General features: G+C 69.9%; 1 protein-coding gene across 2 annotated transcripts in view; it reads left to right on the top strand.

The window, feature by feature from the left end:
* ABHD12 (abhydrolase domain containing 12, lysophospholipase) overlaps positions 1-15,932 on the top strand; it is a 1,393,598-nt gene that overhangs the window by 1,270,491 nt on the left and 107,175 nt on the right. The window lies entirely within an intron of this gene.

The raw sequence follows: 15,932 nt of genomic DNA, 5'->3' as shown, positions 1-15,932 counted from the left end.
ACAGGTATGGAAGGCAGCATGTTGGGGGAAGGGCACAGCAGGCGGCCAGGGCCTCTAGCCGTTGCAGTCCGGAGAAGGGCTCCGTTGCAGTCCCCCGAAGGGCTCCGTTGCAGTCCCCCGAAGGGCTCCGTTGCTGTCCCCCCGAAGGGCGCCGTTGCTGTACCCCCGAAGGGCTCCGTTGCAGTCCCCCCCGAAGGGCTCCGTTGCAGTCCCCCCGAAGGGCTCCGTTGCTGTCCCCCCGAAGGGCGCCGTTGCTGTACCCCCGAAGGGCTCCGTTGCTGTACCCCCGAAGGGCTCCGTTGCTGTCCCCCCGAAGGGCTCCGTTGCAGTCCCCCCGAAGGGCTCCGTTGCAGTCCCCCCGAAGGGCTCCGTTGCAGTCCCCCCGAAGGGCTCCGTTGCAGTCCCCACGAAGGGCTCCGTTGCTGTCCCCCCGAAGGGCTCCGTTGCTGTCCCCCCGAAGGGCTCCGTTGCTGTCCCCCCCGAAGGGCTCCGTTGCTGTCCCCCCCGAAGGGCTCCGTTGCTGTCCCCCCCGAAGGGCTCCGTTGCTGTCCCCCCCGAAGGGCTCCGTTGCTGTCCCCCCCGAAGGGCTCCGTTGCTGTCCCCCCGAAGGGCGCCGTTGCAGTCCCCCCGAAGGGCGCCGTTGCAGTCCCCCCGAAGGGCTCCGTTGCAGTCCCCCCGAAGGGCTCCGTTGCAATCCCCCCGAAGGGCGCCGTTGCAGTCCCCCGAAGGGCCACTTGCCATGTCGGTCCCCTGATTGCCATGTCGGTCCACCGATGTGCCACTTGCCGTGTCAGTCCCCCAATGTCATGCCACCCGTCGAGGGACTGACAAGGCAAGCGGTCCGTCAGGACAGGTATGGCAGGCAGCATGTTGGGGGAAGGGCACAGCAGGCGGCCAGGGCCTCTAGCCGTTGCAGTCCGGAGAAGGGCTCCGTTGCAGTCCCCCGAAGGGCTCCGTTGCAGTCCCCCGAAGGGCTCCATTGCAGTCCCCCCGAAGGGCTCCGTTGCAGTCCCCCCCGAAGGGCTCCGTTGCAGTCCCCCCGAAGGGCTCCGTTGCAGTCCCCCCGAAGGGCTCCGTTGCAGTCCCCCCGAAGGGCTCCTTTGCAGTCCCCCCGAAGGGCTCCTTTGCAGTCCCCCAGAAGGGCTCCGTTGCTGTCCCCCCGAAGGGCTCCGTTGCTGTCCCCCCGAAGGGCTCCGTTGCTGTCCCCCCGAAGGGCTCCGTTGCTGTCCCCCCGAAGGGCTCCGTTGCTGTCCCCCCGAAGGGCTCCGTTGCTGTCCCCCCGAAGGGCTCCGTTGCTGTCCCCCCGAAGGGCTCCGTTGCTGTCCCCCCGAAGGGCTCCGTTGCTGTCCCCCCGAAGGGCTCCGTTGCTGTCCCCCGAAGGGCTCCGTTGCTGTCCCCCCGAAGGGCTCCGTTGCTGTCCCCCCGAAGGGCTCCGTTGCTGTCCCCCCGAAGGGCTCCGTTGCTGTCTCCCCGAAGGGCTCCGTTGCTGTCCCCCCCGAAGGGCTCCGTTGCTGTCCCCCCCGAAGGGCTCCGTTGCAGTCCCCCCGAAGGGCTCCGTTGCAGTCCCCCCGAAGGGCTCCGTTGCAGTCCCCCGAAGGGCTCCGTTGCAGTCCCCCCGAAGGGCTCCGTTGCAGTCCCCCCGAAGGGCTCCGTTGCAGTCCCCCCGAAGGGCGCCGTTGCAGTCCCCCGAAGGGGCACTTGCCATGTCGGTCCCCTGATTGCCATGTCAGTCCGCCGATGTGCCACTTGCCGTGTCAGTCCCCCAATGTCATGCCACCCGTCGAGGGACTGACAAGGCAAGCGGTCCGTCAGGACAGGTATGGCAGGCAGCATGTTGGGGGAAGGGCACAGCAGGCGGCCAGGGCCTCTAGCCGTTGCAGTCCGGAGAAGGGCTCCGTTGCAGTCCCCCGAAGGGCGCCGTTGCTGTACCCCCGAAGGGCTCCGTTGCAGTCCCCCCGAAGGGCTCCGTTGCTGTCCCCCCGAAGGGCGCCGTTGCTGTACCCCCGAAGGGCTCCGTTGCTGTCCCCCCGAAGGGCTCCGTTGCAGTCCCCCCGAAGGGCTCCGTTGCAGTCCCCCCGAAGGGCTCCGTTGCTGTCCCCCCGAAGGGCTCCGTTGCTGTCCCCCCGAAGGGCTCCGTTGCTGTCCCCCCCGAAGGGCTCCGTTGCTGTCCCCCCCGAAGGGCTCCGTTGCTGTCCCCCCCGAAGGGCTCCGTTGCTGTCCCCCCCGAAGGGCTCCGTTGCTGTCCCCCCCGAAGGGCTCCGTTGCTGTCCCCCCCGAAGGGCTCCGTTGCTGTCCCCCTCGAAGGGCTCCGTTGCTGTCCCCCCCGAAGGGCTCCGTTGCTGTCCCCCCCGAAGGGCTCCGTTGCTGTCCCCCCCGAAGGGCGCCGTTGCAGTCCCCCCCGAAGGGCGCCGTTGCAGTCCCCCCGAAGGGCGCCGTTGCAGTCCCCCCGAAGGGCTCCGTTGCAGTCCCCCCGAAGGGCTCCGTTGCAGTCCCCCCGAAGGGCTCCGTTGCAGTCCCCCCGAAGGGCTCCGTTGCAGTCCCCCCGAAGGGCTCCGTTGCAGTCCCCCCGAAGGGCTCCTTTGCAGTCCCCCCGAAGGGCTCCGTTGCTGTCCCCCCGAAGGGCGCCGTTGCTGTCCCCCCGAAGGGCTCCGTTGCAGTCCCCCCGAAGGGCGCCGTTGCAGTCCCCCCGAAGGGCGCCGTTGCAGTCCCCCCGAAGGGCGCCGTTGCTGTCCCCCCGAAGGGCTCCGTTGCTGTCCCCCCGAAGGGCTCCGTTGCTGTCCCCCCGAAGGGCTCCGTTGCTGCCCCCCCGAAGGGCTCCGTTGCTGCCCCCCCGAAGGGCTCCGTTGCTGCCCCCCCGAAGGGCTCCGTTGCTGTCCCCCCCGAAGGGCTCCGTTGCAGTCCCCCCGAAGGGCTCCGTTTCAGTCCCCCCGAAGGGCTCCGTTGCAGTCCCCCCGAAGGGCTCCGTTGCAGTCCCCCCCGAAGGGCTCCGTTGCAGTCCCCCAGAAGGGCTCCGTTGCAGTCCCCCCGAAGGGCTCCGTTGCAGTCCCCCCGAAGGGCGCCGTTGCAGTCCCCCCGAAGGGCGCCGTTGCAGTCCCCCCGAAGGGCTCCGTTGCAGTCCCCCCGAAGGGCTCCGTTGCAGTCCCCCCGAAGGGCTCCGTTGCAGTCCCCCCGAAGGGCTCCGTTGCAGTCCCCCCGAAGGGCTCCGTTGCAGTCCCCCCGAAGGGCTCCGTTGCAGTCCCCCCGAAGGGCGCCGTTGCAGTCCCCCCGAAGGGCGCCGTTGCAGTCCCCCGAAGGGGCACTTGCCATGTCGGTCCCCTGATTGCCATGTCAGTCCGCCGATGTGCCACTTGCCGTGTCAGTCCCCCAATGTCATGCCACCCGTCGAGGGACTGACAAGGCAAGCGGTCCGTCAGGACAGGTATGGAAGGCAGCATGTTGGGGGAAGGGCACAGCAGGCGGCCAGGGCCTCTAGCCGTTGCAGTCCGGAGAAGGGCTCCGTTGCAGTCCCCCGAAGGGCTCCGTTGCAGTCCCCCGAAGGGCTCCGTTGCAGTCCCCCCGAAGGGCTCCGTTGCAGTCCCCCCGAAGGGCTCCGTTGCAGTCCCCCCGAAGGGCTCCTTTGCAGTCCCCCCGAAGGGCTCCGTTGCTGTCCCCCCGAAGGGCTCCGTTGCTGTCCCCCCGAAGGGCTCCGTTGCTGTCCCCCCGAAGGGCTCCGTTGCTGTCCCCCCGAAGGGCTCCGTTGCTGTCCCCCCGAAGGGCTCCGTTGCTGTCCCCCCGAAGGGCTCCGTTGCAGTCCCCCCGAAGGGCGCCGTTGCAGTCCCCCCGAAGGGCTCAGTTGCAGTCCCCCCGAAGGGCTCCGTTGCAGTCCCCCCGAAGGGCGCCGTTGCAGTCCCCCCGAAGGGCGCCGTTGCAGTCCCCCCGAAGGGCGCCGTTGCAGTCCCCCCGAAGGGCGCCGTTGCAGTCCCCCCCGAAGGGCGCCGTTGCAGTCCCCCCGAAGGGCTCCGTTGCAGTCCCCCCGAAGGGCTCCGTTGCAGTCCCCCCGAAGGGCTCCGTTGCAGTCCCCCCGAAGGGCTCCGTTGCAGTCCCCCCGAAGGGCGCCGTTGCTGTACCCCCGAAGGGCTCCGTTGCAGTCCCCCCGAAGGGCTCCGTTGCAGTCCCCCCGAAGGGCTCCGTTGCTGTCCCCCCGAAGGGCGCCGTTGCTGTACCCCCGAAGGGCTCCGTTGCTGTCCCCCCGAAGGGCTCCGTTGCTGTCCCCCCGAAGGGCTCCGTTGCAGTCCCCCCGAAGGGCTCCGTTGCAGTCCCCCCGAAGGGCTCCGTTGCAGTCCCCCCGAAGGGCTCCGTTGCAGTCCCCCCGAAGGGCTCCGTTGCTGTCCCCCCGAAGGGCTCCGTTGCTGTCCCCCCCGAAGGGCTCCGTTGCTGTCCCCCCCGAAGGGCTCCGTTGCTGTCCCCCCCGAAGGGCTCCGTTGCTGTCCCCCCCGAAGGGCTCCGTTGCTGTCCCCCCCGAAGGGCTCCGTTGCTGTCCCCCCCGAAGGGCGCCGTTGCAGTCCCCCCGAAGGGCGCCGTTGCAGTCCCCCCGAAGGGCTCCGTTGCAGTCCCCCCGAAGGGCTCCGTTGCAATCCCCCCGAAGGGCGCCGTTGCAGTCCCCCGAAGGGCCACTTGCCATGTCGGTCCCCTGATTGCCATGTCAGTCCACCGATGTGCCACTTGCCGTGTCAGTCCCCCAATGTCATGCCACCCGTCGAGGGACTGACAAGGCAAGCGGTCCGTCAGGACAGGTATGGCAGGCAGCATGTTGGGGGAAGGGCACAGCAGGCGGCCAGGGCCTCTAGCCGTTGCAGTCCGGAGAAGGGCTCCGTTGCAGTCCCCCGAAGGGCTCCGTTGCAGTCCCCCGAAGGGCTCCATTGCAGTCCCCCCGAAGGGCTCCGTTGCAGTCCCCCCGAAGGGCTCCGTTGCAGTCCCCCCGAAGGGCTCCGTTGCAGTCCCCCCGAAGGGCTCCGTTGCAGTCCCCCCGAAGGGCTCCGTTGCAGTCCCCCCGAAGGGCTCCGTTGCAGTCCCCCCGAAGGGCTCCGTTGCAGTCCCCCCGAAGGGCTCCGTTGCAGTCCCCCCGAAGGGCTCCGTTGCAGTCCCCCCGAAGGGCGCCGTTGCAGTCCCCCGAAGGGGCACTTGCCATGTCGGTCCCCTGATTGCCATGTCAGTCCGCCGATGTGCCACTTGCCGTGTCAGTCCCCCAATGTCATGCCACCCGTCGAGGGACTGACAAGGCAAGCGGTCCGTCAGGACAGGTATGGCAGGCAGCATGTTGGGGGAAGGGCACAGCAGGCGGCCAGGGCCTCTAGCCGTTGCAGTCCGGAGAAGGGCTCCGTTGCAGTCCCCCGAAGGGCTCCGTTGCAGTCCCCCGAAGGGCTCCGTTGCTGTCCCCCCGAAGGGCGCCGTTGCTGTACCCCCGAAGGGCTCCGTTGCAGTCCCCCCGAAGGGCTCCGTTGCTGTCCCCCCGAAGGGCGCCGTTGCTGTACCCCCGAAGGGCTCCGTTGCTGTCCCCCCGAAGGGCTCCGTTGCAGTCCCCCCGAAGGGCTCCGTTGCTGTCCCCCCGAAGGGCTCCGTTGCTGTCCCCCCCGAAGGGCTCCGTTGCTGTCCCCCCCGAAGGGCTCCGTTGCTGTCCCCCCCGAAGGGCTCCGTTGCTGTCCCCCCCGAAGGGCTCCGTTGCTGTCCCCCCCGAAGGGCTCCGTTGCTGTCCCCCCCGAAGGGCTCCGTTGCTGTCCCCCCCGAAGGGCTCCGTTGCTGTCCCCCCCGAAGGGCTCCGTTGCTGTCCCCCCCGAAGGGCTCCGTTGCTGTCCCCCCCGAAGGGCTCCGTTGCTGTCCCCCCGAAGGGCGCCGTTGCAGTCCCCCCCGAAGGGCGCCGTTGCAGTCCCCCCGAAGGGCGCCGTTGCAGTCCCCCCGAAGGGCTCCGTTGCAGTCCCCCCGAAGGGCTCCGTTGCAGTCCCCCGAAGGGCTCCGTTGCAGCCCCCCTGAAGGGCCACTTGCCATGTCGGTCCCCTGATTGCCATGTCAGTCCGCCGATGTGCCACTTGCCGTGTCAGTCCCCCAATGTCATGCCACCCGTCGAGGGACTGACAAGGCAAGCGGTCCGTCAGGACAGGTATGGCAGGCAGCATGTTGGGGGAAGGGCACAGCAGGCGGCCAGGGCCTCTAGCCGTTGCAGTCCGGAGAAGGGCTCCGTTGCAGTCCCCCGAAGGGCTCCGTTGCAGTCCCCCCGAAGGGCTCCGTTGCAGTCCCCCCGAAGGGCTCCGTTGCAGTCCCCCCGAAGGGCTCCGTTGCAGTCCCCCCGAAGGGCTCCGTTGCAGTCCCCCCGAAGGGCTCCGTTGCAGTCCCCCCGAAGGGCTCCGTTGCAGTCCCCCCGAAGGGCTCCGTTGCAGTCCCCCCGAAGGGCTCCGTTGCAGTCCCCCCGAAGGGCTCCGTTGCAGTCCCCCCGAAGGGCTCCTTTGCAGTCCCCCCGAAGGGCTCCGTTGCTGTCCCCCCGAAGGGCGCCGTTGCTGTCCCCCCGAAGGGCGCCGTTGCTGTCCCCCCGAAGGGCTCCGTTGCTGTCCCCCCGAAGGGCTCCGTTGCAGTCCCCCCGAAGGGCGCCGTTGCAGTCCCCCCGAAGGGCGCCGTTGCAGTCCCCCCGAAGGGCGCCGTTGCTGTCCCCCCGAAGGGCTCCGTTGCTGTCCCCCCGAAGGGCTCCGTTGCTGTCCCCCCGAAGGGCTCCGTTGCTGCCCCCCCGAAGGGCTCCGTTGCTGTCCCCCCGAAGGGCTCCGTTGCTGTCCCCCCCGAAGGGCTCCGTTGCAGTCCCCCCGAAGGGCTCCGTTTCAGTCCCCCCGAAGGGCTCCGTTGCAGTCCCCCCGAAGGGCTCCGTTGCAGTCCCCCCCGAAGGGCTCCGTTGCAGTCCCCCAGAAGGGCTCCGTTGCAGTCCCCCCGAAGGGCTCCGTTGCAGTCCCCCCGAAGGGCGCCGTTGCAGTCCCCCCGAAGGGCGCCGTTGCAGTCCCCCCGAAGGGCGCCGTTGCAGTCCCCCCGAAGGGCTCCGTTGCAGTCCCCCCGAAGGGCTCCGTTGCAGTCCCCCCGAAGGGCTCCGTTGCAGTCCCCCCGAAGGGCTCCGTTGCAGTCCCCCCGAAGGGCTCCGTTGCAGTCCCCCCGAAGGGCTCCGTTGCAGTCCCCCCGAAGGGCTCCGTTGCAGTCCCCCCGAAGGGCTCCGTTGCAGTCCCCCCGAAGGGCTCCGTTGCAGTCCCCCCGAAGGGCTCCGTTGCAGTCCCCCCGAAGGGCTCCGTTGCAGTCCCCCCGAAGGGCGCCGTTGCAGTCCCCCCGAAGGGCGCCGTTGCAGTCCCCCGAAGGGGCACTTGCCATGTCGGTCCCCTGATTGCCATGTCAGTCCGCCGATGTGCCACTTGCCGTGTCAGTCCCCCAATGTCATGCCACCCGTCGAGGGACTGACAAGGCAAGCGGTCCGTCAGGACAGGTATGGAAGGCAGCATGTTGGGGGAAGGGCACAGCAGGCGGCCAGGGCCTCTAGCCGTTGCAGTCCGGAGAAGGGCTCCGTTGCAGTCCCCCGAAGGGCTCCGTTGCAGTCCCCCGAAGGGCTCCGTTGCAGTCCCCCCGAAGGGCTCCGTTGCAGTCCCCCCGAAGGGCTCCGTTGCAGTCCCCCCGAAGGGCTCCTTTGCAGTCCCCCCGAAGGGCTCCGTTGCTGTCCCCCCGAAGGGCTCCGTTGCTGTCCCCCCGAAGGGCTCCGTTGCTGTCCCCCCGAAGGGCTCCGTTGCTGTCCCCCCGAAGGGCTCCGTTGCTGTCCCCCCGAAGGGCTCCGTTGCTGTCCCCCCGAAGGGCTCCGTTGCAGTCCCCCCGAAGGGCGCCGTTGCAGTCCCCCCGAAGGGCGCCGTTGCAGTCCCCCCGAAGGGCGCCGTTGCAGTCCCCCCTTAAGGGCTCCGTTGCTGTCCCCCCGAAGGGCTCCGTTGCTGTCCCCCCGAAGGGCTCCGTTGCTGTCCCCCCGAAGGGCTCCGTTGCTGTCCCCCCGAAGGGCTCCGTTGCTGTCCCCCCGAAGGGCTCCGTTGCTGTCCCCCCGAAGGGCTCCGTTGCTGTCCCCCCGAAGGGCTCCGTTGCTGTCCCCCCGAAGGGCTCCGTTGCTGTCCCCCCGAAGGGCTCCGTTGCTGTCCCCCCGAAGGGCTCCGTTGCTGTCCCCCCGAAGGGCTCCGTTGCAGTCCCCCCGAAGGGCTCCGTTGCAGTCCCCCCGAAGGGCTCCGTTGCAGTCCCCCCGAAGGGCTCCGTTGCAGTCCCCCCGAAGGGCTCCGTTGCAGTCCCCCCGAAGGGCTCCGTTGCAGTCCCCCCGAAGGGCTCCGTTGCAGTCCCCCCGAAGGGCTCCGTTGCAGTCCCCCCGAAGGGCTCCGTTGCAGTCCCCCCGAAGGGCGCCGTTGCAGTCCCCCCGAAGGGCTCAGTTGCAGTCCCCCCGAAGGGCTCCGTTGCAGTCCCCCCGAAGGGCGCCGTTGCAGTCCCCCCGAAGGGCGCCGTTGCAGTCCCCCCGAAGGGCGCCGTTGCAGTCCCCCCGAAGGGCGCCGTTGCAGTCCCCCCCGAAGGGCGCCGTTGCAGTCCCCCCGAAGGGCTCCGTTGCAGTCCCCCCGAAGGGCTCCGTTGCAGTCCCCCCGAAGGGCTCCGTTGCAGTCCCCCCGAAGGGCTCCGTTGCAGTCCCCCCGAAGGGCTCCGTTGCAGTCCCCCCGAAGGGCTCCGTTGCAGTCCCCCCGAAGGGCTCCGTTGCAGTCCCCCCGAAGGGCTCCGTTGCAGTCCCCCCGAAGGGCTCCGTTGCAGTCCCCCCGAAGGGCGCCGTTGCAGTCCCCCCGAAGGGCTCCGTTGCAGTCCCCCCGAAGGGCTCCGTTGCAGTCCCCCCGAAGGGCTCCGTTGCAGTCCCCCCGAAGGGCTCCGTTGCAGTCCCCCCGAAGGGCTCAGTTGCAGTCCCCCCGAAGGGCTCAGTTGCAGTCCCCCCGAAGGGCTCAGTTGCAGTCCCCCCGAAGGGCTCAGTTGCAGTCCCCCCGAAGGGCTCAGTTGCAGTCCCCCCGAAGGGCTCAGTTGCAGTCCCCCCGAAGGGCTCAGTTGCAGCCCCCCCGAAGGGCTCAGTTGTAGCCCCCCCGAAGGGCTCCGTTGCAGCCCCCCCGAAGGGCCACTTGCCATGTCGGTCCCCTGATTGCCATGTCAGTCCGCCGATGTGCCACTTGCCGTGTCAGTCCCCCAATGTCATGCCACCCGTCGAGGGACTGACAAGGCAAGCGGTCCGTCAGGACAGGTATGGAAGGCAGCATGTTGGGGGAAGGGCACAGCAGGCGGCCAGGGCCTCTAGCCGTTGCAGTCCGGAGAAGGGCTCCGTTGCAGTCCCCCGAAGGGCTCCGTTGCAGTCCCCCGAAGGGCTCCGTTGCAGTCCCCCGAAGGGCTCCGTTGCAGTCCCCCTGAAGGGCTCCGTTGCAGTCCCCCCGAAGGGCTCCGTTGCAGTCCCCCCGAAGGGCTCCGTTGCAGTCCCCCCGAAGGGCTCCGTTGCAGTCCCCCCGAAGGGCTCCGTTGCAGTCCCCCCGAAGGGCTCCGTTGCAGTCCCCCCGAAGGGCTCCTTTGCAGTCCCCCCGAAGGGCTCCTTTGCAGTCCCCCCGAAGGGCTCCGTTGCTTTCCCCCCGAAGGGCGCCGTTGCTGTCCCCCCGAAGGGCTCCGTTGCTGTCCCCCCGAAGGGCTCCGTTGCTGTACCCCCGAAGGGCTCCGTTGCTGTCCCCCCGAAGGGCTCCGTTGCAGTCCCCCCGAAGGGCGCCGTTGCAGTCCCCCCGAAGGGCGCCGTTGCAGTCCCCCCGAAGGGCGCCGTTGCAGTCCCCCCGAAGGGCTCCGTTGCAGTCCCCCCGAAGGGCTCCGTTGCAGTCCCCCCGAAGGGCTCCGTTGCAGTCCCCCCGAAGGGCTCCGTTGCAGTCCCCCCGAAGGGCTCCGTTGCAGTCCCCCCGAAGGGCTCCGTTGCAGTCCCCCCGAAGGGCTCCGTTGCAGTCCCCCCGAAGGGCTCCTTTGCAGTCCCCCCGAAGGGCTCCTTTGCAGTCCCCCCGAAGGGCTCCGTTGCTGTCCCCCCGAAGGGCTCCTTTGCAGTCCCCCCGAAGGGCTCCGTTGCTGTCCCCCCGAAGGGCTCCGTTGCTGTCCCCCCGAAGGGCTCCGTTGCTGTCCCCCCGAAGGGCTCCGTTGCTGTCCCCCCGAAGGGCGCCGTTGCAGTCCCCCCGAAGGGCGCCGTTGCAGTCCCCCCGAAGGGCGCCGTTGCTGTCCCCCCGAAGGGCTCCGTTGCTGTCCCCCCGAAGGGCTCCGTTGCTGTCCCCCCGAAGGGCTCCGTTGCTGTCCCCCCGAAGGGCTCCGTTGCTGTCCCCCCGAAGGGCTCCGTTGCTGTCCCCCCGAAGGGCTCCGTTGCTGTCCCCCCGAAGGGCTCCGTTGCTGTCCCCCCGAAGGGCTCCGTTGCTGTCCCCCCGAAGGGCTCCGTTGCTGTCCCCCCGAAGGGCTCCGTTGCTGTCCCCCCGAAGGGCTCCGTTGCATGTCCCCCCGAAGGGCTCCGTTGCTGTCCCCCCGAAGGGCTCCGTTGCTGTCCCCCCGAAGGGCTCCGTTGCAGTCCCCCCGAAGGGCGCCGTTGCAGTCCCCCGAAGGGCGCCGTTGCAGTCCCCCGAAGGGCTCAGTTGCAGTCCCCCGAAGGGCTCCGTTGCAGTCCCCTCGAAGGGCTCAGTTGCAGTCCCCCCGAAGGGCTCCGTTGCTGTCCCCCCGAAGGGCTCCGTTGCTGTCCCCCCGAAGGGCTCCGTTGCTGTCCCCCCGAAGGGCTCCGTTGCTGTCCCCCCGAAGGGCTCCGTTGCTGTCCCCCCGAAGGGCTCCGTTGCAGTCCCCCCGAAGGGCTCCGTTGCAGTCCCCCCGAAGGGCTCCGTTGCAGTCCCCCCGAAGGGCTCAGTTGCAGTCCCCCCGAAGGGCTCCGTTGCAGCCCCCCGAAGGGCTCCGTTGCAGCCCCCCCGAAGGGCTCCGTTGCAGCCCCCCCGAAGGGCTCCGTTGCAGTCCCCCGAAGGGCGCCATGCAGTCCCCCGAAGGGCCACTTGCCATGTCGGTCCCCTGATTGCCATGTCAGTCCGCCGATGTGCCACTTGCCGTGTCAGTCCCCCAATGTCATGCCACCCGTCGAGGGACTGACAAGGCAAGCGGTCCGTCAGGACAGGTATGGAAGGCAGCATGTTGGGGGAAGGGCACAGCAGGCGGCCAGGGCCTCTAGCCGTTGCAGTCCGGAGAAGGGCTCCGTTGCAGTCCCCCGAAGGGCTCCGTTGCAGTCCCCCGAAGGGCTCCGTTGCAGTCCCCCGAAGGGCTCCGTTGCAGTCCCCCCGAAGGGCGCCGTTGCAGTCCCCCCGAAGGGCTCCGTTGCAGTCCCTCCGAAGGGCTCCGTTGCAGTCCCCCCGAAGGGCTCCGTTGCAGTCCCCCCGAAGGGCTCCGTTGCAGTCCCCCCGAAGGGCTCCGTTGCAGTCCCCCCGAAGGGCGCCGTTGCAGTCCCCCCGAAGGGCTCCGTTGCAGTCCCCCCGAAGGGCGCCGTTGCAGTCCCCCCGAAGGGCGCCGTTGCAGTCCCCCCGAAGGGCGCCGTTGCAGTCCCCCCGAAGGGCTCCGTTGCAGTCCCCCCGAAGGGCTCCGTTGCAGTCCCCCCGAAGGGCTCCGTTGCAGTCCCCCCGAAGGGCTCCGTTGCAGTCCCCCCGAAGGGCTCCGTTGCAGTCCCCCCGAAGGGCTCCGTTGCAGTCCCCCCGAAGGGCTCCGTTGCAGTCCCCCCGAAGGGCTCCGTTGCAGTCCCCCCGAAGGGCTCCGTTGCAGTCCCCCCGAAGGGCTCCGTTGCAGTCCCCCCGAAGGGTTCCGTTGCAGTCCCCCCGAAGGGTTCCGTTGCAGTCCCCCCGAAGGGCTCCGTTGCAGTCCCCCCGAAGGGCTCCGTTGCAGTCCCCCCGAAGGGCTCCGTTGCAGTCCCCCCGAAGGGCGCCGTTGCAGTCCCCCCGAAGGGCTCCGTTGCTGTCCCCCCGAAGGGCTCCGTTGCTGTCCCCCCGAAGGGCTCCGTTGCAGTCCCCCCGAAGGGCGCCGTTGCAGTCCCCCCCGAAGGGCGCCGTTGCAGTCCCCCCGAAGGGCGCCGTTGCAGTCCCCCCGAAGGGCGCCGTTGCTGTCCCCCCGAAGGGCTCCGTTGCTGTCCCCCCGAAGGGCTCCGTTGCTGTCCCCCCGAAGGGCTCCGTTGCTGTCCCCCCGAAGGGCTCCGTTGCTGTCCCCCCGAAGGGCTCCGTTGCTGTCCCCCCGAAGGGCTCCGTTGCTGTCCCCCCCGAAGGGCTCCGTTGCTGTCCCCCCCGAAGGGCTCCGTTGCAGTCCCCCCGAAGGGCTCCGTTGCAGTCCCCCCGAAGGGCTCCGTTGCAGTCCCCCCGAAGGGCTCCGTTGCAGTCCCCCCGAAGGGCTCCGTTGCAGTCCCCCCGAAGGGCTCCGTTGCAGTCCCCCCGAAGGGCTCCGTTGCAGTCCCCCCGAAGGGCTCCGTTGCAGTTCCCCCGAAGGGCTCCGTTGCAGTTCCCCCGAAGGGCTCCGTTGCAGTTCCCCCGAAGGGCTCCGTTGCAGTTCCCCCGAAGGGCTCCGTTGCAGTTCCCCCGAAGGGCTCCGTTGCAGCCCCCCCGAAGGGCCACTTGCCATGTCGGTCCCCTGATTGCCATGTCAGTCCGCCGATGTGCCACTTGCCGTGTCAGTCCCCCAATGTCATGCCACCCGTCGAGGGACTGACAAGGCAAGCGGTCCGTCAGGACAGGTATGGAAGGCAGCATGTTGGGGGAAGGGCACAGCAGGCGGCCAGGGCCTCTAGCCGTTGCAGTCAGGAGAAGGGCTCCGTTGCAGTCCCCCGAAGGGCTCCGTTGCAGTCCCCCGAAGGGCTCCGTTGCAGTCCCCCGAAGGGCTCCGTTGCAGTCCCCCCGAAGGGCTCCGTTGCAGTCCCCCCGAAGGGCTCCGTTGCAGTCCCCCCAAAGGGCTCCGTTGCAGTCCCCCCAAAGGGCTCCGTTGCAGTCCCCCCAAAGGGCTCCGTTGCAGTCCCCCCGAAGGGCTCCGTTGCAGTCCCCCCGAAGGGCGCCGTTGCAGTCCCCCCGAAGGGCGCCGTTGCAGTCCCCCCGAAGGGCGCCGTTGCAGTCCCCCCGAAGGGCGCCGTTGCAGTCCCCCCGAAGGGCTCCGTTGCTGTCCCCCCGAAGGGCTCCGTTGCTGTCCCCCCGAAGGGCTCCGTTGCTGTCCCCCCGAAGGGCTCCGTTGCAGTCCCCCCGAAGGGCTCCGTTGCAGTCCCCCCAAAGGGCTCCGTTGCAGTCCCCCCAAAGGGCTCCGTTGCAGTCCCCCCAAAGGGCTCCGTTGCAGTCCCCCCAAAGGGCTCCGTTGCAGTCCCCCCGAAGGGCTCCGTTGCAGTCCCCCCGAAGGGCGCCGTTGCAGTCCCCCCGAAGGGCGCCGTTGCAGTCCCCCCGAAGGGCGCCGTTGCAGTCCCCCCGAAGGGCTCCGTTGCTGTCCCCCCGAAGGGCTCCGTTGCTGTCCCCCCGAAGGGCTCCGTTGCTGTCCCCCCGAAGGGCTCCGTTGCTGTCCCCCGAAGGGCTCCGTTGCAGTCCCCCCGAAGGGCGCCGTTGCAGTCCCCCCGAAGGGCGCCGTTGCAGTCCCCCCGAAGGGCGCCGTTGCAGTCCCCCCGAAGGGCTCCGTTGCTGTCCCCCCGAAGGGCTCCGTTGCTGTCCCCCCGAAGGGCTCCGTTGCTGTCCCCCCGAAGGGCTCCGTTGCAGTCCCCCCAAAGGGCTCCGTTGCAGTCCCCCCAAAGGGCTCCGTTGCAGTCCCCCCAAAGGGCTCCGTTGCAGTCCCCCCAAAGGGCTCCGTTGCAGTCCCCCCGAAGGGCTCCGTTGCAGTCCCCCCGAAGGGCGCCGTTGCAGTCCCCCCGAAGGGCGCCGTTGCAGTCCCCCCGAAGGGCGCCGTTGCAGTCCCCCCGAAGGGCGCCGTTGCAGTCCCCCCGAAGGGCTCCGTTGCTGTCCCCCCGAAGGGCTCCGTTGCTGTCCCCCCGAAGGGCTCCGTTGCTGTCCCCCCGAAGGGCTCCGTTGCAGTCCCCCCGAAGGGCTCCGTTGCAGTCCCCCCAAAGGGCTCCGTTGCAGTCCCCCCAAAGGGCTCCGTTGCAGTCCCCCCAAAGGGCTCCGTTGCAGTCCCCCCGAAGGGCTCCGTTGCAGTCCCCCCGAAGGGCGCCGTTGCAGTCCCCCCGAAGGGCGCCGTTGCAGTCCCCCCGAAGGGCGCCGTTGCAGTCCCCCCGAAGGGCTCCGTTGCTGTCCCCCCGAAGGGCTCCGTTGCTGTCCCCCCGAAGGGCTCCGTTGCTGTCCCCCCGAAGGGCTCCGTTGCTGTCCCCCGAAGGGCTCCGTTGCTGTCCCCCCCGAAGGGCTCCGTTGCTGTCCCCCCCGAAGGGCTCCGTTGCAGTCCCCCCGAAGGGCTCCGTTGCAGTTCCCCCGAAGGGCTCCGTTGCAGTTCCCCCGAAGGGCTCCGTTGCAGTTCCCCCGAAGGGCTCCGTTGCAGTTCCCCCGAAGGGCTCCGTTGCAGTTCCCCCGAAGGGCTCCGTTGCAGCCCCCCCGAAGGGCCACTTGCCATGTCGGTCCCCTGATTGCCATGTCAGTCCGCCGATGTGCCACTTGCCGTGTCAGTCCCCCAATGTCATGCCACCCGTCGAGGGACTGACAAGGCAAGCGGTCCGTCAGGACAGGTATGGAAGGCAGCATGTTGGGGGAAGGGCACAGCAGGCGGCCAGGGCCTCTAGCCGTTGCAGTCAGGAGAAGGGCTCCGTTGCAGTCCCCCGAAGGGCTCCGTTGCAGTCCCCCGAAGGGCTCCGTTGCAGTCCCCCGAAGGGCTCCGTTGCAGTCCCCCCGAAGGGCTCCGTTGCAGTCCCCCCGAAGGGCTCCGTTGCAGTCCCCCCGAAAAGCTCCGTTGCAGTCCCCCCAAAGGGCTCCGTTGCAGTCCCCCCAAAGGGCTCCGTTGCAGTCCCCCCAAAGGGCTCCGTTGCAGTCCCCCCAAAGGGCTCCGTTGCAGTCCCCCCGAAGGGCTCCGTTGCAGTCCCCCCCGAAGGGCGCCGTTGCAGTCCCCCCGAAGGGCGCCGTTGCAGTCCCCCCGAAGGGCGCCGTTGCAGTCCCCCCGAAGGGCGCCGTTGCAGTCCCCCCGAAGGGCTCCGTTGCTGTCCCCCCGAAGGGCTCCGTTGCAGTCCCCCCGAAGGGCTCCGTTGCAGTCCCCCCAAAGGGCTCCGTTGCAGTCCCCCCGAAGGGCTCCGTTGCAGTCCCCCCAAAGGGCTCCGTTGCAGTCCCCCCGAAGGGCTCCGTTGCAGTCCCCCCCGAAGGGCGCCGTTGCAGTCCCCCCGAAGGGCGCCGTTGCAGTCCCCCCGAAGGGCGCCGTTGCAGTCCCCCCGAAGGGCGCCGTTGCAGTCCCCCCGAAGGGCTCCGTTGCAGTCCCCCCAAAGGGCTCCGTTGCAGTCCCCCCGAAGGGCTCCGTTGCAGTCCCCCCAAAGGGCTCCGTTGCAGTCCCCCCGAAGGGCTCCGTTGCAGTCCCCCCCGAAGGGCGCCGTTGCAGTCCCCCCGAAGGGCGCCGTTGCAGTCCCCCCGAAGGGCGCCGTTGCAGTCCCCCCGAAGGGCGCCGTTGCAGTCCCCCCGAAGGGCTCCGTTGCTGTCCCCCCGAAGGGCTCCGTTGCTGTCCCCCCGAAGGGCTCCGTTGCTGTCCCCCGAAGGGCTCCGTTGCTGTCCCCCCCGAAGGGCTCCGTTGCTGTCCCCCCCCGAAGGGCTCCGTTGCAGTCCCCCCGAAGGGCTCCGTTGCAGTCCCCCCGAAGGGCTCCGTTGCAGTCCCCCCGAAGGGCTCCGTTGCAGTCCCCCCGAAGGGCTCCGTTGCAGTCCCCCCGAAGGGCTCCGTTG

Source organism: Hyperolius riggenbachi, chromosome 4 (genome assembly GCF_040937935.1).
Source record: "Hyperolius riggenbachi isolate aHypRig1 chromosome 4, aHypRig1.pri, whole genome shotgun sequence".
In the NCBI taxonomy this organism is placed as follows: Eukaryota; Metazoa; Chordata; class Amphibia; order Anura; family Hyperoliidae; genus Hyperolius; species Hyperolius riggenbachi.
The sequence above is the reverse complement of the archived record's forward strand: the minus strand, read 5'-3'. Positions and strand labels throughout refer to the sequence as shown.